Source organism: Aotus nancymaae, unplaced genomic scaffold, assembly GCF_030222135.1.
Source record: "Aotus nancymaae isolate 86718 unplaced genomic scaffold, 86718_ANA_hifiasm-v0.15.2.pri h1tg000094l, whole genome shotgun sequence".
Taxonomy (NCBI): Eukaryota; Metazoa; Chordata; class Mammalia; order Primates; family Aotidae; genus Aotus; species Aotus nancymaae.
Genome location: NW_026988509.1, coordinates 42,477 through 63,419, shown reverse-complemented (window position 1 = coordinate 63,419; position 20,943 = coordinate 42,477). Strand labels below are relative to the sequence as shown.

At 55.5% G+C, this 20,943-nt stretch overlaps 1 long non-coding RNA gene across 4 annotated transcripts in view; it reads right to left on the bottom strand.

The window, feature by feature from the left end:
• The window catches only part of LOC135271852 (uncharacterized), a 75,665-nt gene that overhangs the window by 38,033 nt on the left and 16,689 nt on the right, over positions 1-20,943 (bottom strand). For 2 of the 4 annotated variants that reach the window (XR_010339985.1, XR_010339984.1), the window contains exons 3-5: positions 5,180-5,309; positions 3,493-3,576; positions 2,443-2,564 (exon numbers count right to left, since the gene is read on the bottom strand). This is a non-coding gene — a long non-coding RNA (uncharacterized LOC135271852). Of the gene's footprint in view, positions 1-2,442; positions 2,565-3,492; positions 4,336-5,179; positions 5,608-20,943 lie in introns of those variants that run through there. The other 2 variants (XR_010339983.1, XR_010339982.1) reach the window with 2 other exon arrangements.

Sequence of the window (20,943 nt, the reverse complement as noted above, 5' to 3'; positions counted from 1 at the left end):
CTGTTCAGGACCCCGCACCTACCCCTGTTCAGCGACCCAGGACCCCGACACCTAACCCTTTCCAGAGAACCAGGCGCCCAGCCCCTACCCTGTCCGGAGACCCAGGCCCCCGTCACCTACCTCTGTCCAGAGGCCCTGGATCCCGGCACCTATCCCCGTTCAGAGACCCAGGCCCCCGGCACCAGCCCCTGTCCAGAGACCCAGTCCCCCCAGCACCTTTCCCTGTCCAGAGGCCCTGGAACCCGGCACCTACCGAGGCCCAGGCCCCCTGGCACCTGCCCCCGTCCAGAGACCAAGGACCCCTGGCACCTACCCGTCCAGAGACCCAGGCCCCCTGGCACCAACCACCGTTCAGAGACCTAGGCCCCCGGCACCTGCCCCTTCCAGAGACCCAGGCCCCCCAGCACCTACCCCTATACAGAGACCAAGGCACCTGCCCCTTCCAGAGACCCAGGCCCCGCAGCACCTACCCCTGTTCAGAGACCCAGACCCCGGCACCTACCAGTTTCTAGAGACTCAGGACCCCGGCACCTACCCCTGTCCAAAGACCCATGCGACCCGGCACCTGCGCCTGTCCAGAGGCCCAGACCCTCGGCACCTGCCCCTGTCCACAGGCCCTGGACCCCTGCACCTGCCCCTGTCCAGAGGCCGAGGACCCCTAACACCTAACCCTTTCCAGGACCACACACCCATCCCTGTCCAGAGACCAAGGCCCCCCAGCACCTACCCCTGTCCAGAGAACCAGGCCCCCAGCACCTACCCCATCCAGGGACCCAGGCCTCCGAGGGCACCTACCCCTGCCCAGAGGCCCTGGACCCCGGCACATACCCCTGTCCACAGACCCAGGCCCCCAGGCACCTACCCCTGTGCAGAGGCCCTGGACCCCGGCAGCTGCCCCGTCCATACACCCTGGACCCCAGCAATTACCCAGTCCAAGGCCCCCCGGCACCTACACCTGTCCAGACACCCAGGCCCCCTGCACCTACCCCATCCAGAGGCCATGGAGCCCGGCACCTATCCCTGTACAGAGACCCAGGCACCCCGGCACCTACCCCCGTCGTTCAGAAACCCAGGCCCCCGCACCTGCCCCTGTCCGGAGACCCAGGGCCCCCGGCCCCTGCCCCTGTGCAGAGGCCCTGGACCCCGGCACCTACCCAGGCCCAGGCCCCCCGGCACCTACTCCTGTCCAGAGGCCCAGGCCCCCAGGCACTTACCCCTGTCGAGAGACCCAGGCCCCCGGCACCTACCCCGTCCAGAGGACCAAGACCCCTGGCACCTACCCCTGTCCAGAAACCCAGTCCCCCGGGACCTACCCCGTCTAGAGGCCCTGGACTCCGGCAGATACCCCCGTTCAGAGGCCCAGGACCCCGGCACCTGGCCCCGTCCAGAGATCAAGGCCCACCGGCACCTGACCCTGTCCAGACACCCTGGACCCCGGCACCTACCCAGGCCCAGGCCCCCTGGCACCTACTCCCGTACAGAGACCCAGGACTCTTGACACCTACGCCTGTCCAGAGACCCAGGCCCCTGGCACCTACCCTGTCCAGAGACCCTGGACCCCCGCACCAACACCTGTCCAGAGACCCAGGCTCCCCGGCACCTACCCCTGTCCAGAGACCCAGGGCCCCTGGCACCCAGCTCTGTGCAGAGTCCCTGGACCCCGGCACCTACCCCTGTCCTGAGACCCAGGCCCCAGCACCTACCCCCGTCCAGAGACCCAGGCCCTCGGCACCTACCCCTGTCCTCAGACACAGGCCCCGGCACCTACCCCTGTCCAGAGGCCCAGGACCCCAACACCTACCCCGGTCCAGGACCCCACATCTAGCCCTGTCCAGAGATGCAGGCCCCGCGACACCTACCCCTGTCCAGAGACCCAGGCTCCCCAGGACCTGCCTCTGTCCAGAGGCACTGGACCCCAGGACCTTCCTCTGTCCAGAGGCACTGGACCCCGGCACCTACCCAGTCCCAGGCCCCTCGGCACCGACAACTATCCAGAGATCCAGGCCCCCCGGCACCAAGCCCTGTCCAGAGACATCAAGCGATTCTCCTGCCTCAGCCTCCTGAATAGCAGGGATTACACATTCCCTGGCTCTATCGCAAGCTAACTTTTTCTTTAACATATTTTTAGTAGAGACGGGGTTTCACCGATGTTTACCAGGCTAGTCTGGAACTCCTAACCTCAGGTGACCTGCCTCGGCCTCTCAAAATGCTGAGGATTACAGGTGTGAGCCACCGAGCCAGGTCAGAATTCCCCAGGGCCTTGAAACAAAGACATCCCGACAATTAACAAGCCTTAACAAAACTACATTTGAGAGGTGAAAGGAAGTAATTATTTAATTTTCTGTCTCTCTCAATATTTCCACTATGTTTATAGACAGACACATGCCAAAAGGGCAGTTACAAAGAGAGTAGTTCTGGGAGGACAGACCAAGAGAGACTCACCTGCCATTTCAGTCTCAAAGAAGCCAATGAGAGACCGCATGAAGGACAGGATCCACTGGTCCATCAATTTTGGGGCTTTTTCTAACTGTGTTCTCATTGGAGAGAAATTCTATTTCTTCTTCCTAGGAATGAACAATCAGTTAAACACTTGCACATTGGGGTAAGTTACTATAAGGAAATCAACTTTTACAATCACTTAAACAAACAAATAACAAAAATCCCAAACACTGCTGGCAGTGTGAATTTCTGATTTTCAGCAATACTTTCAACATAAGCACCAACGTACGACATTAAGTCCTCGATTATGTTTTTGAGTGAACCGAAGAGAGTTTAGGAAAACATTACTTCTCTGCACCAAATAGTAATTAAGAATTGAGAGAGATTCTAAAACCTTGTCAGAAAGTGCAGGGTTTAATTCCTTTAAACCTCAGGAAGGAAGGACAGTAAAACTGTCTAGGACTGAATGATTGTCCACAAACTCAAAATGAGTACTGAGAAGGAACTGCCATGCTAAAGCTGTTCATTTTACCCACAATCTTCTATCCCACTCTGCAAAATCCTCCTTGATCTTAAGTCCCTGCTCCACACACAGAACTCATGTCTTGCTTTGTTTCTCTGGCAGCACCACAACCAGGCTCTAGCATACACATATTAGCTCCAGCATAGATATATCTCACATGGCTCTGTAGGTACAAAATTAAAATAAATGGTGAAAGAGAATTCGAATACCAACAAGACAGGGAACCTAGAAAGGAAGGAAGGCAGAGGCAATCCACATCTAGCCTGGGGAGGACTTGGACAGCTCGACCAACACCCAACAGAGGTCCTCTTCCCCAAACGGACCTCTAGGTTGAAAAATGCCTTTATCATCTAGAGAACTATTTGAGGAGTTGAAGATCAACAAGCACACCAACATAACACCCAAATCATAACAGAGATGTGTTGTTAAAAACCTAAGTATAAACGAAACCTAACAATTCTGACTAATAGTATAGGAGATGCTTACATATAAAACAATAAAGACACACAAGGCAAAGCACCGGTCTGTACCTGCGCGCATCAGCACCATACTTCTGGATGATGGAAACTGGATCTGGATAATTCTTTTTCCGTTTGCTCATTTTTTGGCCGTCACTTGTAAAACAAAAGGGAGATGCCAATTAAGTCAGTCAGTATCACAGATGATCTTGATATATAAGGATACAAAGCATTTGCAAATAGGAATACAAAAATGGAAATGGGAAGGAGTAACTTAGAAGTTAGCGTTAACAGGCCAGGCATAGTGGCTCACGCCTATAATCCCAGCAGTTTGGGAGGCCAAGGCAGGCAGACCACCTGAGGTCAGGAGTTCGAGACCAGCCTGGCTAACATGGTGAAACCCCGTCTCTTACTAAAAACACAAAAATTAGCTGTGTGTGGTGGTGCACACCTGGAATCCCCACTACTGGGGACGTTGTTTTGGTAAGTTTACCATCGTTTTGCTTCAATTGCTCTCCACCAATCTTCTCAGCTAAGATCGAGGTGAGCTGCACGGCAGAAGAGGGCTGCGTGTAAGAAGGCAGCTCTGTCTCAGAGGACAAAAGGCCTGGGAGCACCCGGACAGGCAGGCACTGCGTGGAGGTCGCTCCCCTCCCAGTGGCCACTGTGGAGGCATTTCATAGAAATGCTCAAGGACCATTCACATTCAGAATCGGGATCAAACCGAGAACTCATGAGGGATATCGGACAGGAGTCAGAAAATGAGTTTCTCACACAACCAGAGCAAGGAGGGGAGAACCTGGGCTTCACACTTGCAATCCGCCGCCTTCCCTGCAGTGTGGCCCCGGTTATGTTGTCTTGCAACTCTACCTGCATGAGTCCAATTGTCTTAGGAAGGGGCAAATGCTTCCTAAGTGCCAATGGGAAGTGTCAGAATACTGGAACATATTAATATTAATATATCAACTTTCACCCAAAAAAACCTGAAAGCATTTGCAGACAGCAAAAACAGCTTCATTATCCTTTCGTTTCTATAATATATCTCTGGAAAGATGAAAAAGAATCAGAACACCCGTTTGTTACAGGAAACAAAATGTTGTGGACAGGAAAAAAGTGGGAGGAAGACTGGTCACTGCCTAGTCCACTGTGCACAATTTGAATTTCGAACCATGCAAAAGTATTGCTTGGTTAAATTCAAGCCATTTAAAAGATAAAAAATAAATATTTAATACAAGCACAATATGCTGGGAAACAAAATCAAAGGCTTTCTGGCTGCAGAGCCACTCTTTCCCAGGCTGAGGCTTTCCAGGAAAGGCTTTCTGCCTGAACCAGGCAGAGGATCCAGATGTGGATCGTCTGACAAACACAGGGCTTCTTAGGAAGTGTCCTAAATTGTGTTTAGGAAGTGCAGCCCCTGTTGAGATTCATCAAGAGAGGGTAAGAGCCCAAATGGGAAGGAGCATGGGTTGAGGGGCACAAAAGTAGGTCTGTTGACAAAGAACGGAAGTAAAGGGGACATCAGGTTGAAGCTTTGTGCTGTGAGTCAGAAGGACAATTTAAAAGTTGCCTAAAGAGGCGCACACAGTCCGCGCTGCTGCCCTCCAGCTGGAAGGGAAGCTCAGCTCTTGCCTACTGACTGGAGCCCTGCACAGAATGTCCCCTGCCGCGACCGGTACTTACTGCAGCGCCCCTCCCCCTCTGCAGAATGTCTGGGTCCTATGTTCTAAACTGCCATACTTTCAAATTTTACCTGACCTACCTGAACTCAGGAGAATCTGTTGAGGCAGGTCACTCTCTGGGTCCTGCCCTTGACTTTTCTCACCACAGAAACTGCCAGACAGCGGTGGTCAGCACCCAGCCTGAGGCGATGGCTTCAAATGGAGGTGAGTCTGTAGGGACAAGGGCATTATCCAATTCTCTGCCATGTTTCAAATCCTTGGGAATTCAAATTTCACAGTGCCCCAGGGGACAGCTGATAGGGCTGATGTCCAGGAGGGAGGGAGCACTGGATGTTCCCAAATACATCACACCTGGGGAGGGCCATGGCACCCTGAGTCTGTGGTTAGGGAGGACGGCTCCTTAGAGGTGGACCAAGGTGCCCGGGGGAATACACCATGTAGGGGAAAGGATGGAGTGGATGTATTGATTCTTTCTAGAGGGGGACAGGTCACATCGCTGTGTCTTTGTAGGGAGTGGTGGGATCGTCGTGTTGTGCTGGTGGCCCAGGGAGGATGACAGGCAAGTCTGAGCCCTGTGTTGTGTGTCTTCAGGCACCTGAAAGGTGCCCTTCCATATTGTTCAGAGGGATTTGGACTGGACGTTTCTAGATCTTAGGGAAGAGTGGGGAGAAGTGGGCTCAGCCAGAAAACTGTTGGGTGGGTTGTCTGTGACAGAGCACGCAGTGACCGCCTCTGGGTGGGCGAGGCTGGGGCTACTGTAACTGCCACAGCCTCTCAGCTCCCTCCCCAGAGGTGGCTTCTCCGTCGGTTCAGGTGGCTGTTGGCTCCCATTTAACAGGGGTGGGGGCAGTTGGGGAAGATCAGGCAACACGGCCTGGGCTTCCCAGCTTGTTCTGAATTGTTCGTCCTTTTGTGGAAGCTCAGGTCTTCAGACCCACTTCCTCTTGTCTGCTAGCTCATAGCCTGTCCTCTGCACTTTGTGTTACTGTGGACAGGAAGAATTTGTCTCTTTTCCATGTCTACTACCTCATGAACAGGGGTCAGGTGTGGACTCTTGCTGGTTCTCAGTGGAAGGGTCTGGAAAGACTGGTTTCCTATTCAGTAGAGGAAGGAGAGTAGCGTAGAAATAGGAAGACGGTCCTCTTATTATTCTCCTTCAAGTCAGGATGTGTGTCCTGACTGATGAGGTGCATGTGCTGTATCCCTATTCCCCTTGACTGGAGACTGCATGAGGTCCTAGTGAACAGGGATGAGCTCCAGACAACTTTGCCACACCTGGCCTGTGGACCAAGAACCTCTGGTTCTTGGTTGGTCACTAGATTCAGTTATTGGGAGCTCAAAGGAAAAGGACCAGAGACGGGCTCGTTGTCCCATGACCTATTCTAACATGACCAGCAGCTGTGGAAATCCCTGGACACCTCCCCTGACAGCCCCACTGCTCACTGCTTCCTGGCTGTGCTCTAATCGTGTGCAGCTGTTGCTGGCTGAGCAATCAAAGTATCTCAGGGAACTCCACCACTGCTTCTCAGACCTGCCCCCTGGGAACACACCTTCCTGACTGGCAGCCAGGACCACCGAGCACTGAGGAAAGGGTGGCCCAAATCTGACCCCTGTTTAGCACTTGCCGTGCATGGTGCCAGGACAATCACTTGCACACTGGCCATAACACATATGGGTTATCTTCAGGGTTCACGGGGTGCTGGCTTGGGACAGATTTCTTTCCAATGATTTCCTTCCTTCCTTCTTTCCTTCTTCCTTCCTTCCTCCCTTTCTCTTTTTCTTTCTTTCTTTTTCTTTTTTCTTTTTTTTTTTAACAGAGTCTTGCTCTGTCACCCAGGTCAGAACGCAGTGGTGCAATCTCGGCTCACTGTAGTCTCTGCCTCCTGGGTTCAAGCAATATTCCTGCCTCAGCCTCCTGAGTAGCTGGGATTACAGGCATGCACTACCACACTCAGCTGAGTTTTGTATTTTAGTAGAGACATGGTTTCACCACATTGACCAAGCTGGTCTTCAACTCCTGACCTCAGGTTATCTGCCCACCTCGGCCTCCCAAAGTGCTGGGATTACAGGCATGAATCGCCACACCCACTCTAATCAGTGGTTTTATTTTGTTGTGCTGAGCTAGGAAAGAAAGGGGTTTTCAAGAGCTTCAGGAAAAGGAAGACTGAAGAGGAGACAGGACCGTAATATTAGGAATCTTCTGGCTTCCTATAGGCCTTCTGAGCGCATAGCACCGCCCTGGGGGAGGCCCCTCACCTGCTGCTGAGCATGCTGAGGGCCACCAAGCCGGCGAGAGATTCATCCCTGACCCATGGCTTGGGAGATACCTGTAAGGCTCACAGGGTCTGCCAGGGAGACCCTCAGAGGCAGCGAAGGCTTGGCTGTTGCTTCTTGGCAGACAGGGGTCAGGGAGTCTAGTGGAGCCAGGGCCAGGCTCTCTAGCGAAGCGACCCTCCCGTGGAGGAACAGAGCATGCGATACACACTCACAGACACTTACAAGCTGCAGAGTTTCCTTGTCCCACACCCTCAGCTGTTGGGACACCCCTCTGATTCCCAGTGACTAGTGCGGACCTGGAGACCCCAGCTCATTCACCTCTTTCCTTTGTCTCCACAGCATGCCCAGTGCTGGAGCCAAGTGTGACCAAGAACCCTGGCATCTCCATGCCAGTGTTCACGGCTCTGCCCTTCACCACACCTGCTCCCAGCCCAGCACACGGGCCGACCCTCGTGATTACAGTGGTTCCTCCAGGCAGCTCTCTGGTGCTGTCTGCCTTCCCCAGCACCCCTCTGGTGGCAGGACAGGATGGCCAAGGCCTGATTTGGGCTGGGGCTTCCAACGCCCTTCTCCAGATAAAGACAGAAGCGGGGCCTATGAAGGCCCCTCAGGCACAGACCTTGGTCCTAACTCAGGCACCCCTCGTCTGGCAGGCTCCAGGCACCCTCTGCGCGGGTGTCACCTGTCCACCTCCCCGACCCCTAGCAGCTGCCCCTGCGGTGCCCGCTAGGGCTGCCCACGTCATTGGGGGCACCCGGGCCTGCGAGGGAGGCTGGTCCCAGAGCCTTCCTCCTCCAGCACCACCACCGGCTCCCCAGCCGGCCCCCATCATGGCCCCAGGGAATGCTTGTCCATGGCCACAAGGGGCTCATGGAGAGGGCAGCCAGGCTCCCTCCCAGGCCAAGGCCCAACCAGACGACTCCTGCAAGAGCGTGTATGACAACTTCCGACTCTGGCAGCACTACAAGACCCTGGCCCGGAGGCACATTCCCCAGAGTCCGGACATGGAAGCGCTTTCCTGCTTCTTTATGTGAGTGTCCTCGGGGCACCGGAGTTCATCTCGCAGCTCACCCGTAAAGAGGCTGCTGGATGGACGGGAGGTCACGCCGTTCAGGGAAGCTTGCAGGGTGGTCTTAAAGGTGACAGGTGGAGCTATGGAAGGGCACATTTTCAGCAACATTAATCTGGCTGCCGCTCAGGACAGACTCTCAGGGGCCTCATCTCACCTGCCCCTCACTGTCCTGTGAGTCCGGCCAATCCTTACTTTCAAACATTGTCATGACAACGTTTACAGAAGACCCAGATCAGAGAGGGTTCCCGGTCCAACATGAGCCACGGGTTGGGTTTAGTGCACCCCAGTGCCTCCCCTTGACCTGAGTGGCAAAGGCCAGGGGCACATCACATGGAGCTGGGGGTGGGAGCTGCAGGAAACCGGCACACGCCCACTGTTCTGCTGAGGTCCAGCTGGCACAGTGGTGGTGGAGCCTGCACAAGGGATGGTCTTGGGCCCCGCACTAGGGTCCATGCTGGGCAGGTATTTGCAGCTTCGCCCTCGATCCCTTCTAGAAGAAGGGACAATGATGCTTCATTCAGAGGATGGTGAGGAGGTGACTTGAGCTCACATATGAGGCACATAGCACAGTGCCCGGCACATGCTGGGACACATTACATGATAGCTGTTATGATTACTGTCCCTATTGCTATCACTATCAGAACTAGGCCATCTAGGACAGCGCTCCCCAAAGCCACGGGCTCCAGTGATGGCTCTCAGTGCACCACGAGTCCACGAGCCCACGAGCCCAGCAGTTCAGGGCTGTGGACTGTGGTGACTGAGGCAGCAACGCCTCAGATCTGAGGGTTTGTCGATTCAGTCCCAGTCCTGCCTCTCTCCATCCTGCAGGGCCTCTGTGACCCTGTGTCCCCCGCTGATGAGCAAACCCGTACTCCACGGGAGCTTGAGCACAACCACCAGGCAACACACTGGCCACTCCCTAGGCAAGTCCCCTGCCCAGGCTGTAGGTGTAAGGAGGCCCCATCATTGTTCCCAAAAATCTTGCCGCCCCTACATCCTGGAACTGGTTGCATTCTCCCTTGGAGTTGAGTCCCGGTGCACTGGGGACCCTGATTCTCAGAGTGGAGTCGCCCCAGGCTCACAGGCTTGGCGTGGAGTGGGCTTCGATGCCGCTCTGCTTTGGTTCTGGTTTCTACTACTCTCCAGGACCCTGAGGCTATGTCCCCAGGGGCTACCTTACTCCAGAGTCCCCAGGAAGCTGCTTAAATGCTCAGTCCTGGGGCCCTGGAACCTGCACGTTAACCCTCGCTCCCCGGTCATTCTGTGTGTGCGCTGTCTCAGTCAGTTCGGGCTCTGTCATAACAAATCCTACAGACTGGGTGCTTCATCAGGACACAGTCACGTCTCCCAGTTCCAGAGGCCGGAAGTCCCAGATCAAGGCGACAGCAGATTGGTGTCCTGGCTGGAGAGGGCTGCCTCTGGCCGTGTCCCCTTGTGGCTGAGAGGGACAGCCCTGCTGTCTCCTCCTGCCCTTATTGGGGCTCGGATGCCATGACAGGAACCCACCCTCATGACCTGCTCTAACCCTGACTGACTCCAAGAACCGACACACTGGGGCTCAGGGCTTCAGCACAGGAATGCTGGGGACACACACGTTCCACCCATAGTACTGAGTTCACTTGTCAACACTGAGGACTCGAGGGGCAGTAGGAGAGGCCACCCAGTGGCTTGTGTTGATGTTTGATCTTGGGGGGGTGTCCTAGAGGCTGAGGAGCCCACGTGGGGGAAAACAGGACGGGGACACATGGCAGGACAGGTGTGGGGAGGACAGAGGCTGGGTGTTGGGACCAGGTGGGCTTGGGATGGAGGGTAGGCTTATGGACTGGGACTGACTGCACCGCCTTACAGCCCAGTTCTCAGAACCCTGGCCCGGCGAAAGCCCAGCATGACCCTGGAGGAGCAACTGTGGCGGGCCATGCGGGAATGGCAGCACATCAGCAAGTCTGACAGGATCATCTATTACCAGATGGCGGCAAAGTGAGTCTGGGATGCAGGGGCAGAGCCCGCATGGCAGGGTAAGAGAAGGTGACAGAGGCCCGGTGGCCATGGTGGCTTCTCAGCGTGGAGCATGAGGGTGTGGACAAACACAGGCCCTCCTGGGCCCCTGCCTCCCTCAAGAAACTGCTCCTCCCTCCTAGAGTGCTCTGGGGTCTCTATACTGCCCTGGTGGGAAGCCACGCCCTGCTTGGCCTGGGGCCAACCCCTGCCTTGACACTGGGGGTCATGGAGGGAGCAGCCAGCATCACAGCCCAAAGGAGATCACCGCCAGCTGTGGGGATGGGGAGAAGCGGGGCTGGCGACTATAGACAGAGCGGGATGCACTCTACTCACAGCAGTGGCCACGAGTCGGTTTTCACCCATCCCGGCCTGGCCAGGATTGGAGAAACCTGCGCTGGGTCAGGGGCCACCTGCGTCCAGGACGCCATGAGACCCATCTCTGGCCTCCCTGCCTTTGCTCCTGGGAAGTCCCCTCCGTTAAGACAGAAAGACAGCAGCCTTGGGGGAAAGGGGCCCAGCTTTTGCTTCCTCCTGACCAGGGGTCTCCCAGGCCTCGTGCTCCTGGGTTATACTTCAGGGACCCATAGTCCCAACCTCAGGACTCCTGCATCTGGGCAACATTCCTGACACCTTCTGCCATAAACCCCACCCCTGGCCAGCTGAAGCCAGGAGGAGGGGTCCCCCTGGTGCCCTCCTGGGCCTCGTGGCCCTGACTTGAGTCAGGAAGCCCTGTTGATGCCATGGGCTCTGCGGGGGCCGGGTGAGGGAGGGAGAGCCCAGAACTCTGGGAGCAGCTCCCTCTGGGACTGGGGGACAGGCCCCAGGCAGGGCCTGGACAGCCCGTCCACGGCACGCCTTCCCATCCCTGCCATCGGCTGCTGCCTGGTCCTGGGGGCAGGGGGCCTGGACCCTCTCAACACGGCCTGTAACCTTTTTCACCCCAGGTTCCTGGAGTTTGAGGCTGAGGAGGAGACGCGGTTTCAGAACTCACAGCGGATGAAGGGGCCCCAGTGCCTGCCTCCTCCAGCCCTGCCGAGGCTTGAACCTCAGAAACCGTTGGCCCCTGAGGTGGTCAAGCAGCCAGGTACGGCTTCCCACATTCCCATAGGAGCCACGGCAAAGGCCAGAGGGGCCGAGGGAGGCCACTGTCCCCACACCCCATGCCTTCCTTCAAGAGAGGGATGTGCTCCTCCAATAGGACAGCTCCCAAGGGCATATGTTGGGTACTGACCAGGTCACTTCGTGGGCGGCCCATGGTCACCAAGGAGGGTATTGACCTGGTCAGGTTTCCTAGCTACTCTCCCCTCGCCTGTCCAAAACTCAACATACAATCCACCCAGGAACAGGGACGAGCGGGTCGAGTACACGGCATATCGGTGGCTCCAAACTTCCTCCCAAACGATGCTGTCTCAGATGTGCCCCTCCTGCGGCGTCTCCTCTGGGGCGCTGTGGTTCAGGTGGTCCTGACCCAGCTGGGTCCCACTTCATGTCCCCAAGCCCTGCCCTCCCTCGTGTGGCGCGGGCAGGAGGAGCAGCCCTCACCACACCCATCCTCCTCCCTCCCTGCCTCAGTGTACCTTCCGAGGAAGGCCGGCCCCAAGGCCCCACCTGCCTGCCTGCCGCCACCCAGGCCCCAGCGGCCAGCAGAGACCAAGACCAACCTACTACCGCCCCGGCGGCCAGTGAACACCAAGGCCCCCGAGGAGATCCCCCCTGAACTGGTACAGGAGTATATGGAGATCATGGAGGAGCTGCTGGAGCCTCCCGCTGGGGCCACGGGGGAGCTCGAGGCACAGTGGGAAGACCCAGGCCTCCTGAGCTACATTGAAAAGCTGTGCTCACAGGAAGACTTCCTCAGCAAGGTGGGCTGGCCTGAAGTGCTGGGGTCTGCAGGATTCCGGGGTGGGTAAGGGGGTCACTCGCAGGTCCTTGGAATTAAGCTCTGCTGTATGTTTGTGCCTGTCATTTCTTACTGTGTTTCTTTGTGTGTCTGCGTGGGTGTGAGTGTGGAGTGTGGACGTTACTTGTGTCTGTGTCTTTTCCTGTGTCATATGTGGGTCTGTTTGTGTGTCTCTGTCTGCATGTGTGTATGCTACCAGGTCTGTGGTCTGTGTGTGGAGCTGGTGGTCGCCATGCTATGAGACAGCTCCAGAAGGGTGGGGACAGGGCGCTCGCTGCTTTCTGCATCTCCTCCAGGTGTCCTTGGCTCCACGTTACTCCCTGCCCAGGTAGCTCTCACCGTCTTCCTTCTGTTTCCAGGTGGAGGACATCATTCACCCCCGATTCCTGGAAGAACTGCTTTCCCCAGATCCACAGATGGATCTCTTGGCCCTAAGCCAGGAGCTGGAGCAGGAGGAAGGACTCACCCTTGCCCAGGTAGAGCAGGGAGGGAGGGGAACCCAGGTACCCCGGGGGCAGGAGGGACCCGGCACACAAGCCCCACCTGATTGTCTACCCCACCCTGCGGGGCATGCTCGGCTTCTTGGGGAGCCACTCCGAGGTGGGGAGGTGCAGGTTCAGATGGAGCGGGATGGAGAGGAGCCAGGGAGGGGAGTCAGGATGCAAACTGGAGTGAGGCCCAACGGGATGCCCGGCACAGCCACACCCTCTGTCTTTGACAGGAAGCCCAGCTGCCTCAGGCTTCCCTGCCTGCCACCCAAGGCCACCTCAGCCCAGAAGGACAGGGTCCCCAGGGAGCTCGTCAGTCTCCCTCTGCTCAGAGAGGAGGCCTCAGCCCAGCAGCGGCTCCCACCACCGAGTCCCAGGAGCGAGCTCTCTTCGGAGGCCCATCCTCTGCTCAACAGACGCCCCACCTAGGGCCTGGGCTCAGAGTCTCTGGGGCGCAATCCCTGGCTTGGGGGCTGGCTGGCCCCTCGCGGCCTCAAAAGAGAAAGGGTGACCCCGTGGTCTCCAGGAAGAAGAAGAAGAAGCGGGCTTGCAGCCAGTAGGGGGACACGGCAGGCTCTCTGGTGCCAGTCTCCGAGGTGGGGCTCTGACATCTGATGCCCCAAAGCAGATAAAAGTTTCTCCCCCAGTGCGGATTTGCTGGGCCTTAGCTTGATAGGGAAGGGTGGGGGAGGGAGGGAGGGGAAGGAGAGGGTGGCTGAACCAGAAGGGAGGGCCTGGGGGGAGGGGGAGGGGGTGGGAGCAATGCCTAGGGGGTCTCATATGTAAATAGGAATAAATATAGTGGTGTTGGGAACGCTCTCTGGGCTGCTGTCTCTGTCCTCAGGGCTGTGCTGCTCAGTGGAGGGGGTCTGGGAGAGCAGAGGGACCGGGAGATGCCAGGCACTGGGGACCCATGGGGGCCAGCCCCACTCGTTCCTCCAGGTGTAGGCTGCCCCTTCAGATGCTCCAGGGACTGACAGATGCTGAGGAAACCCTGATCCCTCCCACCACCCACTCACAAGGCCCCGCCTGCTTTAGTTATCAGCATCCCTGGAAAATCCTGGGATGTTGAGAGCTGGCTGGCTCTTGTTCTGCCCCATGGGAGCTGAGGAGAAGGCAACTGCCCGCAACATGGACACGGGGAGAGGCGGCCGCTCCTGCTTAACCCTCATCAGGAAGAGCTCAGGCCCTGGGCTGGGGGGAGATGTCAAGGCATCCATCCACACGGGTGTGTCTGGGATACGACGGTGGGTGGGGAGCAGAGAAAGTCCTTCTGCCGGTTTCTGGGCAGGAAAGAATCTTGTCCAACTGGCGGAAGCAGATGCTCCTTGCCGTGGCCACAGGGACTGGCCTCAGGGGCCCTCGGGGTGCTGCATGGAGCCCCCCACAGCTATGATTCCCTTCCCATATGATAATTCAACTCTTGTGTGGAATTGATGCAGACACAGATTTACACTGGTATCTCAAACAGTTCCCTCCCAATCCACCATCACAAACGGGTACAAGCATGGCCAGTCTGCCAGGCGCAGGGTGGCTATGTCTGCTGGTCCCAGGGCCAGGGAGAGCTGGGACCCAGGCCGAGAGGGGCCGAGGGTCAGCCGCCCTTCTGCCAGGCACAGACCTCAAGGGCAGAGCAGGGGTTGCCTGAGATGTGGCACTGGCTGTCTGGGAAGTGCCCTGGGATTCGGGGGCCAGGTGTTGGCTGAAGGGAGACTTCTGGAGTCTAAGAGTGAGACGACGACTGCATCAGGAGAGGGACTGAGGCTGGGGAGGATGCTCTGCTCTTTCCCACATTGTCCGGTCCTCCTCATCTCTGCTGAACTCCCCTCACCCCATGTGGCTGACCTCTACCCCCTTACCCCTAATCCACCTCTCAGAATCTCAGATCCCAGCACAGACAGGACCTGGCACCCGCCCCGGTTCCCTTCTGGCCAATACCTTCTTCGCTGTCTGACTTCCGATTCCTCCCCAGGGCCCTTGTTGGCTCAGGACCATGGTGACTGCCAGAGCACTGGTCCCAGCACTGCCTGTATGCAGAGCTGTGGTCATGGTGCCAGGGGCTGGCCCGGCAGCAGAAGCTGGTGAGGCACAGCTGTCTGGCACACGGTGGTCTGGCCCCTCTGCCAAGTGACAAAGGGAGCCATGTTTGGGTCCTCTCCGGCCCCATCCTCCCCCAGAATACACCAGTCAGCTGGATGGATGCCCCTCAGCCCCATCACTTCTGCTCCATGTGGGCAGTGTCAGAGGCCTGCCCTCTGTGGCCTTTGGGAAGAAGAGTTTATCTTGGCAAGGCATCCCCAGCTCAGCGCACATCAGCCCATCGGGGAAAATGTGGGGAGTGAAGAGTCACTGGTGGGTGATGTGCGCAGCTCCCGTGACTCCTCTACCTCCAGGACCATCCTCAGGAGACGAGGTAGCACCTCCCCTTTGCAGGGTTGAGGAATGGTAAGTGAGCTGTGTTTGAAGGGAACGTGGTCTGTACTCTGCTGTGTGTGGGTGCTCAGTCAACTTCCTCACCTAAAGATGAAAGTGACACCTCGGCTTAGTGACACCTCGGGACTCCTGCTGGTTACCCCACTGGATGTTGTCTGCCCCACGTCCCTGTCCTTGTTTTGGTTGAACCACTCCCAGGAGGCAGAACGTGTGCTTCCTCCACCTCTGTGTCCCACCTGAGGCCTAAAATCTGCCCCTAAACGGGGACAATAGGGGCGACTGGGGGGCTCTGACAGACTGAACGTTCGTTCCCCTCTCCCGCCCAATTCCTGTGCTGAAGCCCTAATCCAGGATAGATGATGGTATTTCGAGATGGGGCCTTTGGGAGTTCTTCAGGGTTAGAGGAGATCATGAGAGTGGGGACCTAATGTTGGGATTAGGGCCCTGGTAAGAAGCAGAGACCCCAGAGCTCTTTCTCCCTGACACGAGGACACAGTGAGAAGGCAGCCATCTGCAAGCCAGGAAGAGAGCCCTCACCAGAACCTCACCACACTGGGACCCTAACCTTGGACTTCCAGCCCCCAGACTGTGACTAATGCATTTCTGTCTTTAATATGCTCCCCCAAGTCTATGGTCACTTTGTCCTAGCAGCCCTATGGGACTAGCACAAGTTCCATCATCTCAGGAACTTCTTTCCTAACTGGTATCTGGAAACCGTGCATCAGAGCCATGGGAAAGAATGAAGAAAGGCTCAGTCCTTTACGATGGTCAGCACGCAGCTTAAAATTGTTCTTTTAATACAATCAGTAAACTTCACAATCTGCTGATGCTAAAATAATAGAGGAGATTCAAATTAAGAATGCCAGCACTGAAAGAGAACATAGAACCACAGATCCTGTAGTCACTAAACAGGTAATAAAAGAACATACTAACAACTACATGCACACTCATGTTAAAAACTGACATGGGCAGGGCACAGTGGCTCACACCTGTAATCCCAGCACTTTAGGAGGCCGAGGCGGACGGGTAACCTGAGGCCAGGAGTTCGAGACCAGCCTGGCCAACATGGAGAAGCCCCGTCTCTACTAAAAATACAAAAAAAAAAATTAGCCAAGTGTGGTGTCACATGCCTATAATCCCAGCTACTTGGGAGGCTGAAGCAGGAAAATCACTTGAACGCGGGAGGTGGAAGTTGCAGTGAGCCAAGATTGCACCACTGTATTCCAGCCTGGGTGACAGAGGGAGACGCTGTCTAAAAATAAATAAGTAAATAAATAAATAAATAAATAGAAATTTATTAGTCTTTTTTACTAACAAATTCAGATCATTCGTTCCTAGCGAAAGACCATATGAAAAGAGCCCACCACTTACACCTTTTGGGAAGTCAAAGCAGACACCCCAACCTTAAATGCTGTAGCAATGAGCTTCACCGGATTCCGTCCCTTCACCAAGAGCCCAGAGAGCACCAACCCTGCTGAAGGCGGGGACGAGTTTTCAACCTCCAGGCCCTGCCTCCAAGGCCATCCCACTGGCAGGAAAGACAGGCCCCTGCCCTGAGCAGAGCGCAGCTGGCTGGTGGGACACTGGAGAGTGGAAGCTCTGGGGCCATAGACAGGGTAAGGTCTGGACAGGGAGATGAGACAGGCCCAGAGAATGCAGTAACCGAGGGCTCACGGTCAGCAAAGCCGCATCTCCCACAGCCTCCCTCCTTGTGTATGGGTGAGGAGGTCCAACACAGAAGCACACAGCTGTGACAGCTGAGGTTCCTGCAGGGTTGCAAAGAGCTGTGAGAATTGGGGAGAGATACTGCCCCTGCTCAGTGTCCCTTGGGAGGGCTGGGAGTCTCAGACAAATGCCACAAACGAAGGATGAGCAGAGCCTGCAGGGGGAAGAAGAGACCTGAGCCATGAGGGAGTCAGAGAATTCTCAGGCATCCTTCATGAGAGAGAAACGGAGACGCAGCCCAGGAGAAGTGAACCCCAAGTCAAGCGGGATATGTTTTATATCCCGCTTAACTCATGTTTTAGAGAAGCTGGTCCTGGAGCTGCAGTTCCCAAGAGGCACAGTACGTTCCGTAGGCATACGAGCAAGGTGAGCTAGAGTCACCCATGAGAACCTCAGCTCCATTTCTGATAAGTGAAGATGGGAAAGCACCAAAAAGAACACGGGGAACAGCAAAAATCAGAGTTTGAAATACAACACCGAGGAATTCTGGGCCTCAGAACCTATAAGACAATAGGTAAGTTATTTCACCTCCCCGGGTCTCAAGGTTTTTCATCAGACAATGGGGAGAGGGAGCTGGACAGGTCAGTCCCTGGGACCCAGCAGGCCTGTATCCCACTGCACGGCAGCAGCGGCTCTTACGCAGAGAAGAGAAGTGGTCTGAAATGAAGGTTAACTGCCAGATGGAAGTTAATGGTTAGCACTTATTAGTCAGGCCACTGAGCGTCTGTAGATACCCAGCATGAATGTCTAGAGACAGTTTCTGAAGAAGTCATAAACTTTAGGTCCCGTGTTTACCATGGCAGAGGACCAAGTCTTTACCCTAGGCCTGTCTGGTAGAAGTGACAGGGTTCCTGCATCAACTGCAGCCAGGACATGGGGATCCCCGACGGGAGAGGCCAGGAGAGGCCAGCAAAGGCCCCCAGGGTAGCGGACGAGGAGAGCAGCGGTGGGTTCCAATGACTTTCCCGGGACCTCCTGTAGTCTCGGCTTAAAAAGAGCAGCAAGCCTGTCACACAGATCTCTCCCTCAAGCGGCAAGCTGGAGAGTGAGGGAAGGCTCCTGGCTTGGCGCCTGCCCAGATGGAGCACCAGGACAGGGGAAAAAAAGGCCGTCTGCAGGAGCCAAGAGGCTGGAGAGAGCCTGGGACCTCGCTCCTTTTGCTGCATTCCCCTTCTACAGACTCAAGAAGGGCAGGCAGCACCAGCACTCCTGTACTTTATATCCAAGAATGGTGCAAACTGAGATGTGCCCAGAGACAGGAACGGCGAGCCGGATCTTCGCAGCCAGGCTGTGAAAGCTGATGAATGAGCCAGGGCGTCTGAGAGCATGGGAGCCCAGATGGCAGGAGGTTCTGTGTTTTTCCTGGATTAAAGGAGGCACTGCGCATCGGGACCCCCTGCAGGGCGTCTCCTCAACATTACTCCCATGCATGTTTCCCTTGCTAACTCTTGTGTGTGTTCCCTATGTGGGATCTTAAGTTTACAAAAACATTATCTGAAGGTCCATTCCAACTCTGGTGATTCAAGATGACACTCGATACCCTACACAAAGTGCAACTCTTAAGGAGCAGACATGCCGGCAAGTGGGCAGAGGCAGAAGGGGCATCTCACCAGATGCAACGTTTGCAGGTTTCAGGGATGGTATTACCACGCCTCCACCTGCTCGCCCAAGCTCCAAAGAACCTCGCCTTCATTTCCTTTAGGGGGACCCTACCTGCCACCCTTTCCTCCCCCTTCTCCCCTCACCCACATCTGCTTTCCTAAAACGGCTTCATTTCTCCTACTTCCTTTTTCACTCTTGCCATTAAGTCAAGTGATAGCCGAGAAAGAAGCAAGTCATGAATCCCACACAGCTCATGTGGCTCAAATGAATAAGCACAACATTCCAGGAAGCAAAATATTTGAAATCCCAAACTTTCAAGTAACTGTACGTAAATTGTTTGACTTCCGTAAAACTTATATAATAAGTATTATCATTACCAACAGCTAAAAGAAAGTCATTTTTCTGTTTATTATGGAAAACTATTGGCTGGGCTTGGTGGCTCATGCCTGTAATCCCAGCACTTTGGGAAGCTGAGGCGGACAGATCATCTGAGGTAGGGAGTTCGAGACCAGCCTGATCAACATGGAGAAATCCCGTCTCTACCAAAAATAAAAAATTAGCCAGGCATGGTGGCACATGCCTGTAATGCCAGCTACTTGGGAGGCTGAGGCAGGAGAATCGCTTGAACCTGGGAGGCGGAGGTTGCAGTGAGCCAAGATCACACCATTGCACTCCAGCCCGAGCAACAAGAACAAAAAGAAAGAAAACTATTATCCACGTTTTTTATGCAGGAAGAAAGTAAGGCTCAGGGCCTATCTAAGTCCACGTAGGCTGCTATAACAAAATACCGGGAAGGTTATAAACAATAGAAATGCATTTCTCATGGTTCTAGAGCTGGGAATTCTAGAACCAAGATCAAGGCACCAGCAGATTCAGTGTCTGGTGTGGGCCCTTTTCAGGGTTCATAGAGGATGCCTTCTTACCATGTATGCACATGGCAGAAGGCATAAGGGATCTCTCTGGGGTCCCTTTCATAAAGGCACTAATCCCGTTTATGGGTATCCACCTCATTACCTGATCACCTCCCCAAGGGCTTCTACTCCCAACTACCATCACCTTGGGGGTCAGGTTTCAACACGGGAATTTGGGGGAAGACATAAACATCACGACCATAGCAAGGGGGACTAGAACGGCTTCGGGAGAGCAAAAGCCCTGCTGGGATCCAAGCCCAGGTCTCTACCTCCATCCACCCACTGAGCTTCATGGCCTGGCCTGAGAGGACACACTGTCTAACGGCTCAGGAAGAGAGTAACAGCACTCTTTTGGAGTTTCTCAAAACGTTCCAACAATGGCTCTGCTTCCCTGCCTGAGCCCCCAGCTGCTGTCTCAGTCCCCATTTCTGCAGGATGGTTCCTCTACATCTTCAGTGCCACAGAAGGAGCTCCGAGGGCCTGGACCGGAGGAGCCCGTAACCATGTCACTGACAGCAGCAGATCAACGGCTGTGACCTTTAGCACCACACACACCAGCCACATGCTGCAGGGCATGTGCAGAGCCTGTGGACACGGGAACAAGTGCTCCCACACAGAGGGGAGCACCGTCGGGGGGTTTAACACAGCACACGCTATCACCCAGTCTCAGGTCTGGCGTGAGACCCAACCCTATGTGTTGAACCAAGGCTTCGAACTCCCGAGCAATCTGAGCACAGTGTCTAAGGAGCCCATTGGGCGATATATGTAAACACGGTAATCAAAGACTCAAAACCCGAGTGCAATAACGTGGGAGAAGCCACAGCCACATTCAGTTCCTGGAAGACCGAGCCGCTCCCCTGGCCGCGTACCCTGCAGGAGCTGCTGAGGAGCTGTGGCCCTCATATCCCCAACAACGCCAGCATGATTTTTGGAATAAGAAGGTGCCTTGTTATTGCCAGGGGCTTTCTCTCCTGCGGTTCAAAGCTGAATTATCAAAAAAAAAATGAACATGGATATATTTCTCTGCACGGTGATCTGATAGGAATAAGAGCTTATCCATCCCTCAGCAAACTGCCAATTGCTGCCGTTAGAAATTCCATATTCAGTGATACGTAAGGCTTTTGGAATACACTTCAAACCAAAGAATTCAAATCCCTTGAGCAGCCAGCGACAGGCCCCATTTAAGACATGGAAGGAACAACAGCAGGCTCATCTCTGCAGCTACGGCTCAAAAGTGGCTGGGCCCACAACATAGTCAAGACAAGCAGCCCACCACCTCCTCCTCCTACCCCGGAGCCCACACAAGGTGCAAGCCACGCGGACAACAGCCACCACACAACAGGGGCGAGGGACATATTCCAGTCCTCCTCGGGGAGGGGGAACCGCTCCGGGTCTGAAATACTCCCCTAGAGGGGCCATCTTCCCCACTCACCACCGC